At 43.6% G+C, this 13,217-nt stretch overlaps 1 long non-coding RNA gene across 1 annotated transcript; it reads left to right on the top strand.

Annotated features, from left to right (window-relative positions):
* The first annotated feature begins 3,979 nt into the window (after positions 1-3,979).
* On the top strand, positions 3,980-12,053 carry LOC110364170 (uncharacterized). Its single transcript, XR_010469483.1, has 3 exons — positions 3,980-4,273; positions 7,426-8,330; positions 10,188-12,053. It is a non-coding gene; the product is annotated as an uncharacterized LOC110364170 (long non-coding RNA).
* The last annotated feature ends 1,164 nt before the right edge of the window (positions 12,054-13,217 follow it).

Raw genomic sequence — 13,217 nt, 5'->3', positions numbered from 1 at the left:
GAGATCTCTCTGACCCTGTCCCACCGTGCTCCTCCTGCTGTGTTTGCCCAGGTGCATTCTCTGTTCCTTGCTTGGCTTCAGCAAACCTGGCTCTTGGACACAGGAACACACATTTGAAGGATCAGTGTTGAAAGCAGTGACTGACAGCTGCACAGGTGTCATAGACCCGAACAAAGTCTCTGAAATACAGAAAGCACAGCAAGGCTGTGCACAGTTTCTAGTTTCGCAATTTCTTTGTCAAAATGGACTCAGAGAAGGCCTTTGTGATAGAAGTGCTGAGCCAAGAGACCCACGTGGAGTAAGGCGTCTACCCTTCCTGAAAACACGCTGTTCAACTGGATCAAAGGACATAGTACATACTCACAATGCAAAACCGTATAGATACCTGTTCTCCACAGATAACTTTAATCAAAAATTAAAAGGAAGGAGACTTAGTAAGGGTCACACCTCTTATCATGGAAGATGTCCTCCGTGGTTCAGAATGAGGACCAGGAGCAGTGGAAATGCCTTCAACGTTTTAATATTATAGCTTTGAAGAAAACAAAAAGGCAATAGTACCAACTTTCTGTGTGAGAAGAGTACTGGGGAAGCCCTGATGTCTGCCTCTGCAGACATCCCTTTGACAGAAGACTGTGTAGAGAGGAGGAAGTCATTGGTTTCTTTTAGAAATCCTATCTGTTAGAGAGCCTGTAGTACAGAATAATTCATCAAAGCAACTGAATTGTTCTTCATTCTCTTCTAGACACTCATCACCAGCTTCACACAGGCCTAGGGCTTCTTCCGTTGTTGCCTTCTTTCCTTTCCAATCACAGACTTCATACTCCTAATCACCGACACCTCCAGCTTGCCTCTTACACACATACACAAACTCTATAACTACTGTATAGCATCTTCAGAGACAATGGGTTTTGATACCCTTGTGTTCTGACAGTGAAGTGTACCTTTGCATTAAAAATATTTCACAGTCTGTGCAGTGTTTATAAAAACCTGTCAGCTGATAAGGTTTTTGCAACCTGACCAACATCCATAACATAATGGAATCCCTCAATAATCTCCCCATAATGCCAAGGTAGACTGCTGCACCCACCTTCTGCTGCCTTGACAGCATAACTTTTCCACTGCACCAAAGCCAAGCAAGGACCTGAGAACACACCTGGACAAACACAGCAGAAGGAGCCAGAACTCACTGGGTCAGAAAGCTTGAAGGCAACATAGTATAAACTGTTCTGTGCCTCTCTCAGTGCTTGGCTCCTATACCAAGAGCATTCAAACAGCAAATCTTCTGAAATTTTTGCCCAGAAATCTAGTGCAAGCCTTTAGATTGTAGGCTTTACATTCATTAACTGGAATTGAGCTTTGCAGAATTACAGACCTATGCCAAGGGAGTTTGGAAACCTTCACAGGAAGGTATTCAAACTACAGGAGACCCATGGATCTCTCTCCAAAGAACACGTGTGAGCCCTGAAACCTGCACCTTTACATAGTGTTCACAAAAGGGCAGACATCACTAGTGCAGCTTATTTTTAGCTAACACTTCAAAAACCCACATAACCCATTGAAAGAGCCTACTATCTACCAAACCTTCTTGGCCCAATACCAAAGCTCTTGTTCTTGCTTCATCTCTCCTACCCACCTCACTGAACTGAGAAAGTCTCACCAGCTCTCCAGGCATAGTGACTTCTCTGAATCACAACATCCTGGCTTATAAATTCAAATATAGCCATCAACTAGTTAAGGTCTCGTAGAAGCTGAAAACTCTTTACAAGTTAGTGAACTGGTTGTTGCAACAAAACCACAAAGACTTCCAGATCTGAATGCTGTGGCTTAGGAATCATCTCTAGTGTTAACAAAGAAACAAAACCGAAACTAGAACCTAGTGGTAAAGATTAGGGTCCTAGATAAAGGAGGTTCCACCAGAATAATTGTAGTGGAGTTTCTACTACATGTAATACATTCGTGGACCCATTTGTCAGGTGTTATGTGAGATTCTTAGTTTTGGCAAAGACCCTTAGTTACTCAATTAAGTGGCAACTTTGATTACTCCCAAGAAGCTTCTTTTTGGTGGAAGGACCAAAGAAAACTCATTTTGTATGGAAACACATGAGACACTGCAGTAGTTTGGAAAAGCTGATATTTGTGGAATACCTTGAACACTGCCAGACATGGGCAGGATACTTTCTAAGAATCTTGTGACTGTGCCTTTTCCATTTAATGCTGGACGGAGCATACAACTGGAGATGAACCATGCAACAAGTGATAGAGACCTGCCCGCAATTACTGAATACAGGCTCAGAAGTTTAAAATTAAAACACATGGAAGAAGTATCAATGTAAAACAGATATTCAGTGTTAAACACAATTCACAGTGCTGCTGTATCTGCACCAGCTATTTTGATAATGCGCATACACATATGCCAGGTACACAGGTGTGCCATCTTTCTGGAGGCTGCATGAAGAAAGGGACAGGGAAGATTTCTTCCTTTCAAGGAAAGATATCAGGGATGCTTCTTCCTTGGGCAATCTCATTGGTTGCTTCTCTGGCTTCCCTTTCTTCTGCTATCTTCTTTGGGTAGCCTTCCTTTGCTGAGCTGTAAAGGGTAGGACATGGTAAGCACAGATGAGCAGAGCAATAGCCCCCAGGCAGATGGAGGGACAGGCCTGCCACAGAGGGTAGTTCCATTACTGGATACTGGTGTTGTCAGTCAGGAGGACAGTCTCCATTCAACAAAGCTCTTCTCTCCATTCTGACCTTATTATTTTCCCACCCCACAGTTCTGCTGTGACTCTATGTCACTCTATGCTTTACTGCACATAGAGAAGGTGAAAATATTCGCTCTCTACAGCAGAGACACCAGCTATTCCATCCAGCATCCAGATGTCAGTTTGAAGGAAGGTGTGATAGCTATTGAGAAGCCTGCCTGCTAAATACCAGGAAGATTTCAGGGACACTATATGTAGTCCTAAAATTTCTGTCTCCGTACCCACTCTGAGGATATGTTACATCACACAGAGTTATGCAGCTGAGCGAGGTGAAGTAATCACCTAGTTGTTTAAATAGCATTTGGGGTACACTACAGCAATTAAGCATATTTGTGTTCCATGGGAAGCAATGAGATGATTTACACTGTAACATATGTTGTTCTGGCTATATGTCCAGAAAACTGGGCAATGTCTGAATCTCATGCTGTGGTTCTGCCAGCCAGGAATCCAGAGAGTGACATGTCAGTGCCTCAAACAAGCAGGGGATCTCCCAGATCTTGCATTTGATTGCACTCTGGCCAGCAGCTGCTTGGACCCTATTGGTTCTGGACTACTTTTCTTCTCCTTCTGGAAGAGTCAGAGGAAGGAGGAAAAGGAGGGAGAGATAAACACAGAAACACACTAAGGGCAGTATAGCAACAAAAACTGCTCACATCTGAAAGACTTTGGGACTTGGCTTGAACAAAGACTTGGTATCACAGGTTATGGGCCAGCATTCCTCCTCCACCCACTCTAGAGGAACCAGTGGAAGTCATGTATCGGGAATGTCTTGGCATCTCTGTATTGACTTTCCCTAATGGTGACCAGTGTATTGTGTCTTTCTCTCATGCAGCCACATGCCACAAATGGGCTCAGCCTGATTACAGAAATCCTCAGGAAAAAGAGGGAAGAAATAGGCAGAATTCAGAGGACTGGTGACTTCTGTGGAGGACAAGCTGATGATTTAAGGAGAATACTGTGGATGCTCTGAAGTGATCTTTGTATTTTCCCTGCATACACAGCTTGACATTATTACCCAATGTGGAGGGGGTTTTGGTAGATAAAGACTTTGTTGATGAACTAGTCTGGCTCAAAGGAATCTCAAGGCCGCTTCGGGAAGCTGAAAACAGAGTCTGCTGTGGGAAAGAGGGGCGTTCCACAATCACTGGGGTCCTGGTGTGGCGTGAATCATCGGACGTATCATCAGGGAGACTCCAGCGCATGGACAGCCCATGATACTCATTTAGCGAATCCATGCTTGGAGCGTGGACGCGTGATTAGAATATAGTTACGTATATAAGGAGACTTGTTTCTGTAATAAATGGCTTTAGCGTGATTCACATTGAATCGACTTGTTTTGCTGAGTCCTTATTTCGCTCCAACAAATGGTGACCCTGACGTGATACTCTGAATGGCGTACCTCTGAGGTCGGGGAAAAGCCTGGAGCGGCCCAGCCAGAGGCAGATCAGCTGGACTGAGAACCGGGCGGAGGCGTACGGACGTTCCGCATTTTGTTGAAGAAGTCACCGTAAAAGGTGAGCGGCTGGGAGCGGGAGGAGGGAAGAGTGAAGTTATGGGGCAAAACATATCCTCTGAGGAAGAAGCCATAGTTAAACTCCTCCTGCATATTCTTTCTATGAGAGGACTTAAATATGAAGAAAGTAACATCCGGAGACTGTTGGTTTGGTGTAGAACTAACGGCTACCCGACAGAAGCTGAAAAAGCTTTAAAAATTGAACTTTGGGACGATATAGGGCAGAAGTTATGGGATAAGATTAACGACGGAGATAAGGAAACTAAATCACTAGCAACTACATGGAAGCTTATAATTACCACCTTAAAAGAACTTAAGGCTGAATGGGCTGCGGTTACTGGAATTTTTACAGCATTGCAGCCTGATAAGAACTTAAAAATAACTGTGAAGCTTACCCAGTTCGTGACTTTGATTCCCTTCCTGCCCCAACCCCTGTTGTGCCGTCGGCACCCCGGATGATACAGCAGTCTGGGGCGGGGGGAGGAAAATCACTCGGCAGATGGCCCCCTATACCATCACACGACCTTAAAGAGACTAAGCAGTTCAAGGAACTGGAGTCAGATAATTTGTCAAAAGAACTGGTGAAAGCTGAGAATGCTAAAGTCATAAATAAGTGTAATATCAGTCCTTTTACTGATTCCTGTCCGCCTTTACCGCCTTCTACCCCTCTAACTCCTACATCGGAGGAGAAGGAGTCGCCAGAAAAAAACTGGACTAAAGAACTGTGTGAAAAAATAGACCAGCTATCACTGAAAGAATCCAGCACTCGGAAAGGCGATTATCTTGATGGTGACGAGAAGGGGGGTGCAACGGGGGGGTTCGGGTTCTATGGATGCTTATAACATTAAAAGACATTGGCAAGGGATTATCAGAAATGCGATGATAGAAGGCGAAATAACAAGTGCATACCCATTCATTTACCAGCGAGACGGACAGGGTAATCAGAATCCTGGGTGGGCTGGGTTGCGTTGGGACGAGATAAAAGAGGCTAGAAAAGCGGTGCAGCAGTATGGATTGCATGGAAAATATACACAAGGCTTTATTAATACTCTTTTTGATGGGCAAATACTAACTCCTTACGATTGTCGTCAGCTGGCTACGTTACTACTAACACCAGTGCAAGAAGTTCTCTAGAGCAGTAGGTGGACTGATGCTTGTGAGGAAGCAGCTATTCTTAACTTAGACCGCAATGACGGAGACCCGTTGTGCCTTGCTTCGAAAGGCAAGCTGACAGGGGCGGGAGAATTTGCTGACCCTCAGGCGCAGGCATAGTTAGATACTGCCCTCTTGCGGCAGAGTTCCTCTCTTGCAAGAGACGTTCTCCGAACTCCACCGGAGGAAGGTAAAGCAGTCCCTCCGTACTCTCAGGTAAAGCAAAAGGACAATGAATCGTACATGGCTTTTCTTGAACGTCTAAGGGAAGCTTTGGATAGGGCACCGATTGATACTAATGTAAAAGAACCTTTGCTTATGACACTCGCAGTTGATAATGCTAACCCAGTTTGTAAAAAAATCTTGCTTGCTTTACCAAAGCATAGCTCAATAGCTGAGATGATGGATGCTTGTGCCAGGGTGGGCTCAGACGAAGAGAAATTTGGTCTTATGGCTTCTGCATTTGCGGTTGCTATGAAGCCCCTGTTAGCTCACACTCCAAAGCCATCACTGCTCGAGACACAAAACACGTTGGCTTTCCATTCTGTTATGGTATTAGGGGTGGTGACTTGAACTTGCTTCTCTCCTTAGCCTCTGAAAACAAACCAGATCCCAGGACAAAGGAAAGAAGATCTGCATCTAAAAATAAGTAAATAAATCAACCTCTGATTAATAGTAAAATTACCTATAGCACTTCCATCTGTGCTTTTGCAAGATTGGCAATGCTGAAGAGAAGATAGACCCATACAACATCCTCTAAGAAACTGAGGCATAGAAAGGCAAGGGACTTGCTCAAGGCTGCACAGTGATTCATAACCAGGGCCAAGGAGACAATACAAATGCTCAAGGCCAAGTACACATTTCCTCTGGAAATACTAACCTTTCGCAGACAGGGGTGCTGGGTCCAAAGAAGCAGCCTCCCAAATCACACCTAACAATTTAAGCTGGACTAAGCCAGTGGGGAACAAGTCCCAGATCCACATCTTGGGGCTGAAAATTGATGGGGATTGACTCAGTTATGTGAGGATTCTCTGGGGAGAGGGAAAACCATGGGTACTCCTGGAAACGAACACAAGCAATATCCAGAGCCAGGGTTTACAAAGGCAGCTCAGCACATAGAACAAATGCATGGCAGGGGAAAGAAGAGGGAATGGCAGACCAGCCCCTTTGTCAGAGGCAGACAGCAGGGGGACTGCAGCTGATAAGAGAGTAGATAGAGACTTTATAAATAGGAACAGCCATTCCTCTCAAAGAAAATAAGGAGCTCCTCATGATTAAACAGTCCACTTGCTTCTTTATCTTGTCATTTGGCAGACTTTACAGTCCCATGTATTCTTTGCGTCAGAGATGTTAAAATCAAAATAAATATAACATTAGAAAAGGAATTCTATGCATCCTTACAATCTCTTTTCCTGGTATGTCACTACAGCCATTCCCTCAGTTTTCTTTGCCACCCTCCATCTCTTCTCCTCTTCTTCCTACAGTCTTCCCTGAGGTCTTTACATACAATTTGAGGAAACTGGAGGGTAACAATGACGCCACAGCACGGCTGATGGTACCATTTGTCATCATCAATGCCAGCAGCAGAGGACTCAAGAACCAGCCTGACTGGTTCAGCAGCACCTTGTTTTAGCAGCATAGAGCAAGTCATAAAGAACAAGGTCTGATGTTAAAACGAGAGCTGAACTTTTAAAGATCTATTTAAATCTTTGTTAGTATTGTTTGTCTGTTTGTTTAGAACTTGAAAAAAAAAAATCCCAGATATTTTTCAACTGCAGAAAAACAAACAAACAAACAACAACAATGAAAAACCACCAAACAAACAAAAAACAAACAAAAAAACCACCCCCACACCAAAAAACCCACAAAACAAAAAAACAAAATAAAACAAAACCAACAACAACAAAACCCACCACCTCACCATACAAAATTACAGGCTCAAATTCAAACCTTAAGACCATTCTGCTATGTTCACTTGCATTACTCTCTACTCTGTTACAGCAAGACACCACCTGGAGTCCTGCAACCAGCTCTGGAGTCCTCAAGTACAGGAAAGACATGGAGAGGGGCAGAGAAGAGCCACAAAAATGATCAGAGGGATGGAACACCCTCCCTAATGAAGAAAAGCTCCAAGAGTTGGGAGTTTTCAGCCTGCAGAAGAGAAGTGTCTGGGGAGATCTTATTGCGGCCTTTCAGTACTTACAGGGAGCTTATAAGAAAGATGGAGAGAGACTTTTTACAAGGGCCTATAGTGACAGGACAAGGGGCAATGCTTTTAAACTAAAAGAAGGTAGCTTTAGATTGGATATAAGGAAGAAATTCTTTACAATGAGGGTGGTGAGATACTGGAACATGTTGCCCAGAGAAGCTGTGGATGCCCCAGCCCTGGCAGTATCCGGTGCTGGACTGGACAGGGCTTTGAGCAATCTGATCTAGTGAAAGATGTCCCTGCCCACAGCAGGGGGTTGGAATAGATGTTCCCTTCCAACCCAAACCCTTCTGTGATTCTGTCAAGAGCTTGTAAGAACCTACCTTTAGAAAGCTGAAGAAGTCAGCTGGTTGATCAAACCACAAGATATATTCTACATTCCAGGACCAATGACAGGAATTGGAAATTACCTCATCCCTGGTACAATGCAGTAAATGTCCTCATTGACTTCATAGGGTTAACTCCTATTTTGAGAGGAAAACATAGACTACGCCTGTATAATCACACAAAAAGACAGAGAAATCTGAACAAAAGGCTCACATTGTAAACAAAACATGATAGATTGCTACCTAACCATCATCCCACAGATTTCTCTCTCCTTTCTCAACCTTTTTAAACACCAACAAGCCACCATGTACTGCAACTCTCCAGAATCCAAATGGCTCAGTCTTTAATCAAGATCATCCATTTTTTAAAGGTAGAATTTTTGTCATCTGATCACAGATGCTAGAATGTTTGTACATTTTCCCCCCAAAAAAAGGTTTTAACCTATTACATTAAGAGAGACCAGATCTCCTATCTCCCACTGATTAAGAGCACGTTGTTTAAGATCAGCAGTGATCAGCTGCTGTACAGCAGCTACATGGCCAGCAAGTCAGTGGATGGTACCAGTTAGTCAGAGAGGACACAGTTCGTGGCCAGCCAGAACAGGAATTGCCTCTTGCCCTAGCCAGAAGTGCAGAAACATAAGAAAACGGGGTTATAAGGGTTAGGAAGCCAGGAATACATAAACAGGGAAGGTTGCAATGAAGGAGAAAGATCTAAACAAATCAGCTACAACCCTTAAATCAAGTTTTCTTAAATTTTGCTGCTTAAATAACAGCTTGGCTTGAAAATAAGCCTTTTAAAAAGTCAGTTTAAAGTCATAACAGACATTTGCTGAGTTCCAAATATCATTTTAGAATACATCCAAGTAATTAAAATAAGAAAATAATAAAGCTGTATGTGTTTCCCACAATGTTTTAAAAGCAGACTACTGAGCAAGTGGAAGTCCATAGTGAATGCCCAGAACACAGTTTACAAAGGTGTTCAGCCAGCTTTTGACAAGAGCGATCTGTTCATGTCTCCACAGAATATTCCTTTTTTTTTTTTTTTTTTTTCCTGTTTATTCACCTGGTGCAAAGTAATGACTAGCTTATTCAAACTGAAAGAGCCTTGGGGGGCCTGCAAAAGCACGGAAATTCGGAAATTGCTTTTGCCCTCCATATCTGCAAATAGGATCTAGTTGTGAGGAGCTAATCTCTGTGATTTCTCAAACACTGAAGAACACAGTGACAAGAAGGAAAAAAAATAAAAATTAATCAGTTAATTAGTTTTTGAGAGATAAAACTTGCTTTGTTTAAATTGAATCCATGTAACTGTCAAATACGTTTAGACAAACTTACTTTCCATGAGTCCAAAATATCCAAGATACCTTTATATATTTATTTATTCTGTGATTTAATGACAAATTTTAAATGCTGAGGGATTTTTGCATTGATTGAATTACAGCTTCCATGAAGCCATACTGGAACTGAGAAACAAAACCTGATACTTTTTATATTCTCATCAAGATAAACTGTTAAAATTGAAGACTCTAAAACATTAACCTGACAGGGTTGATTAAACATGCACAGCCATAGCACATGTTTCTGTATACCCAAAATAGGTTTACAAGGCAATGCAGACAATATTTGCTTAATATATACTGGTTGCAAGCCCAAAGGAAGATGAAACAGTCTAAACAAAGGCTTCTTATTTGTTTGTTTAAATGTATTTAAGTAAATAATTTATAGCACTTCAATTAGCACCAGCTGATCTCAGAAACATCGCAGTTCTGACACCAGCTCTTTTCCCAGTGCAGGGACCTGCTGCCCATTCCTGAGCTTAGCTCCTTCTACCTCTCCACACAGTTTTTCTGTCTTTCCTCCCTACCGTGATGCGTCACTGCCTGTTGCACCAAGTCACTCAGGCTGCTGTTGCAGAGCTCATCCTCTGGCCTCAGGAGCAGCAGTTTCTGGTCCACAGCAGGCACAGCACACAGCCAGCCAGGAGCTGCCCTCAGCTGGAGAATCGCTGCTACCCCTGGCAGATCTTGCTGTTGTGAAACCCCAGTGAGATCTACAGCAGAAAGTGGAGTGGGAGCAAACAGGAACAGGAGCATTGGAAAGACAAGTCAGTCAGAGGACAGGTGGTGGCCTGGCTGCAGCTCTTCCACTGCATCAGCAGAGCTCTCTGTGAAGATAACATCTGTCTCATTCTTTCCTCTCTTTCTGTATCTCTCTTGCTCCCACAGTCTGCTTCAGCATCAACCTCGCCAGATTACTGAAGTACAGAGAGACCCTGAATTCCGCTGTCAGCACCAGGGAACATGGTCTGAGCCACCCAGTAAGGGGCTGGAAGCAGAGCGGGACAAGGAGAAAAGGATAAAGAAAGAGACTTTCAGACCTAGGAGAAGAGAGGAGAAAGTGCAAGTCAACCAGATCTAACACTATTCCATCCTACAGACAAGAGTTCTTCTCCAGCCCACTGGGACATGCCTTCCTCAGTAACCCTTTCTAATTTTAGGGTGCCCCTGCATTCAACAGGATGCAACCTCATTTACTACAGAAGTGACTTTCTGTACTTCCGACATTCATCTTCAGTCCAATGACTTTCTGACTATCCACAACAAGCCTGTCATTCCCATCACCTGGAAAAGAAGCACAGCACATGTTCAGATGAAAACTCCCTTCTCTGAAAACCTTCCCCATCCCTTCATACTGTTCTAGTTCCAGGAAAGATACAGGGAGATTAGACAGCAAGAAGCAAAGCAGCAGAGAAAAGCAACTGGGGGCATTTAAAAAATAAGTTGAAAGGTTACAGCTAGTTACTATGCCTGGAAGAGGAATCAACAGTGGGAAGGGATGGAGGGATGATGCAAAACAAGACAACATTTGACTACATCTGGCTACTCAACAAGTTTAATCCAAAAGGTTCTCAGAGCACAACACTACTACTAGCTCTTCAAAACCCCTGCTACACTCCCTCCAAAACGTCCAGTCTCTTCCTCGCTTAGTCCCTTTGTCTCCACTGTCCATGGGAAAAACTTCACAACTGGTCTTTCTGGTTCCCTTATCCCATTATAACCACCTCTCTATGCCCACCAGGCACCTGTCCCATCTCCAGACTCCTCATCGAAGGACAATGCACCATCACTCAAACCAAACTGCTAGACTCCTCCCCTGCCTGTTTCATTCCCTATGCCTTTGCTACATCTTTGCCATCAGACCCTTTGTCCAACATCAACCTGAAGATGAAAAGTAGTTAAGGTAGGAAAAGTTGCTGAACCTTACCATTGTGGGTGTTCCCAGCAGACAAAGCTCTGTCTAAAACTCACCAGCCCAAATTCTGTCTAACAGCTTCTGTGCTGCCGCTGCTATTCTTGGTGAGCCTGCTGTAGCAGGGAGAATCACAGCTATCAGGTTTGCTAGCTCATCTACGCAAGATTTAACAGAGCTCAAAGGTGCTGCGTGCCTCACCTAGGAAATACAGCCCTGTGGTTACAAGACACACACAGCAGAATACCCTCAGATCCTTCCCAGATACCTTAATTTGAGGGAAATCAGATTGTCACATGAAAATCAATTTGATCTAAACTTACAGCTGCAACTTTTCAAGTACTTCAGTTTGATCCTGGTGAAGTTAGGGGACAGTGTGCATTTTTGTCAGTAACTAGTATGTCCTGCATGGTACGTATGAGGCAGACTGAAATCTTTTCAGATGCTAATCACTTCAGCAAAGATAGCAAGATAACAGAGGAGGAAAAGAGTGAGCAAGATCTAGCTCAGCAGCTGGATGAAAAGCTCTCTTAGCCAGAGGAAAGCAGTTACAGGAATGAGGCAGTTCAGAGGAGAGACTGCAAAACAATTTGCAGAGAGAAAAAACAATGGCAATAATGCTCCACTGCTCTGAGTGACCTTTTTCTAGGGATTATCTGCAGATTCAAATTTTGAAGGATCTACTGCTGCTGTTTTATTGATGCACGCAGGTTAATTCCAATGCTGCTGCTTCCTCTGCATGACAGTATGTGTTACAGTAGCCTAGAAGCTCCTGGATTACAGCTGAAGTTTTTGATGTCTCTAGCTTTGCATGCTGAATATACCCTTACACCTACATCCATGATTTCCTTGGTTTTGTTTTGTTTTGTTGTTTGGGATTTTTTTGGGCATTATTGTTTGGGGTTTTTTTGTAGTGGTGGTTTTGGTTTTTTTTTGGTTGGTTGGTTTGGGGTTTTTTTAAGTCTTCCTACATGTTTCCACAGCACTGTAACTGTAAACTGCCACTTTTGCAGTCTTCCAGTCACAAACATTTGGAAACCTAGATGTTGGAGTTAGTAACCAGGAAGCTCCTCTTTCACACTTTACCCACAGCTAATTAACCAAGGAACATAATTTTCAGAAACAAGCTCTGTTTCTATGCTTTGATCAGCCCATACCAGCATGTTCTGCTTTTTCCTGCCCTTACATATAGGGAGGGTGATTTCTGGGAAGTACCCCAAGCACCATGGAAAGAGTTCAAGAAAGCTCTGAGCCCTGCTACAAGGCTGACAGACACCTGGAAGTTGTTGTGTGGGCACACTCATTGAAGGGTGAAACATGCGATCATGTCAATACCCTCATGTTGAAATAATTATTTCCCCTTACTGGATATTTGAAAACACATGCTGCCCTGCCATCATCTGTTTGTCTTTTTGCTTGTGGACAAACCTATATGGAAAAATGCTTGACTGACAAATTTATGACACAACATGCTGTCCCAGGTGAAGAAGCAAGAGGTGCCTGCCTGCAGTTCACAGGTAACACCTGCTCCTGAAGAGCTCTGTAGTATGACAGGTCAGCTCTGTCAGCCTTACTCCTCTGAGCATTAAATGACCACTTTTCCTGCATAGGCTGCCAAAACCATGGGAAAAGCAATTGCCCTGCTGTTATGTCTCTATGTGAGCTGTAGATTTCACTAAAGGTGCACTGAGCCATTGCACACATAAAATGGACTCAATACAGCTCCCTGGTCTCTGGCGCTGATAAGCACTTGTGAGTTAAGTAGGTGCAGTTCATAATGTGCATGGTACTGCTGCTCTTAGTACATTCAGAGATTAGTTCAGTCAGCGGTTAACACCCTCACAGAGGGAGCCTAACTATGGTAGCCTCCCAAAGGAAAGGTAAGTCCCCTGCGTTTGCCATGAAGCAGGCAGCAACCCAGACAGAGCTGCCAAAGAAACATGCAGCCATCCAGGCCTTGGGCTGCAGGGAATGCCAGAGTCTCTCACTGGTACGAGTGAGAACAG

The sequence above is a fragment of the Columba livia genome, unplaced genomic scaffold (assembly GCF_036013475.1).
Source record: "Columba livia isolate bColLiv1 breed racing homer unplaced genomic scaffold, bColLiv1.pat.W.v2 Scaffold_82, whole genome shotgun sequence".
Taxonomy (NCBI): Eukaryota; Metazoa; Chordata; class Aves; order Columbiformes; family Columbidae; genus Columba; species Columba livia.
This window is presented reverse-complemented; position numbering and strand designations above follow the sequence as displayed.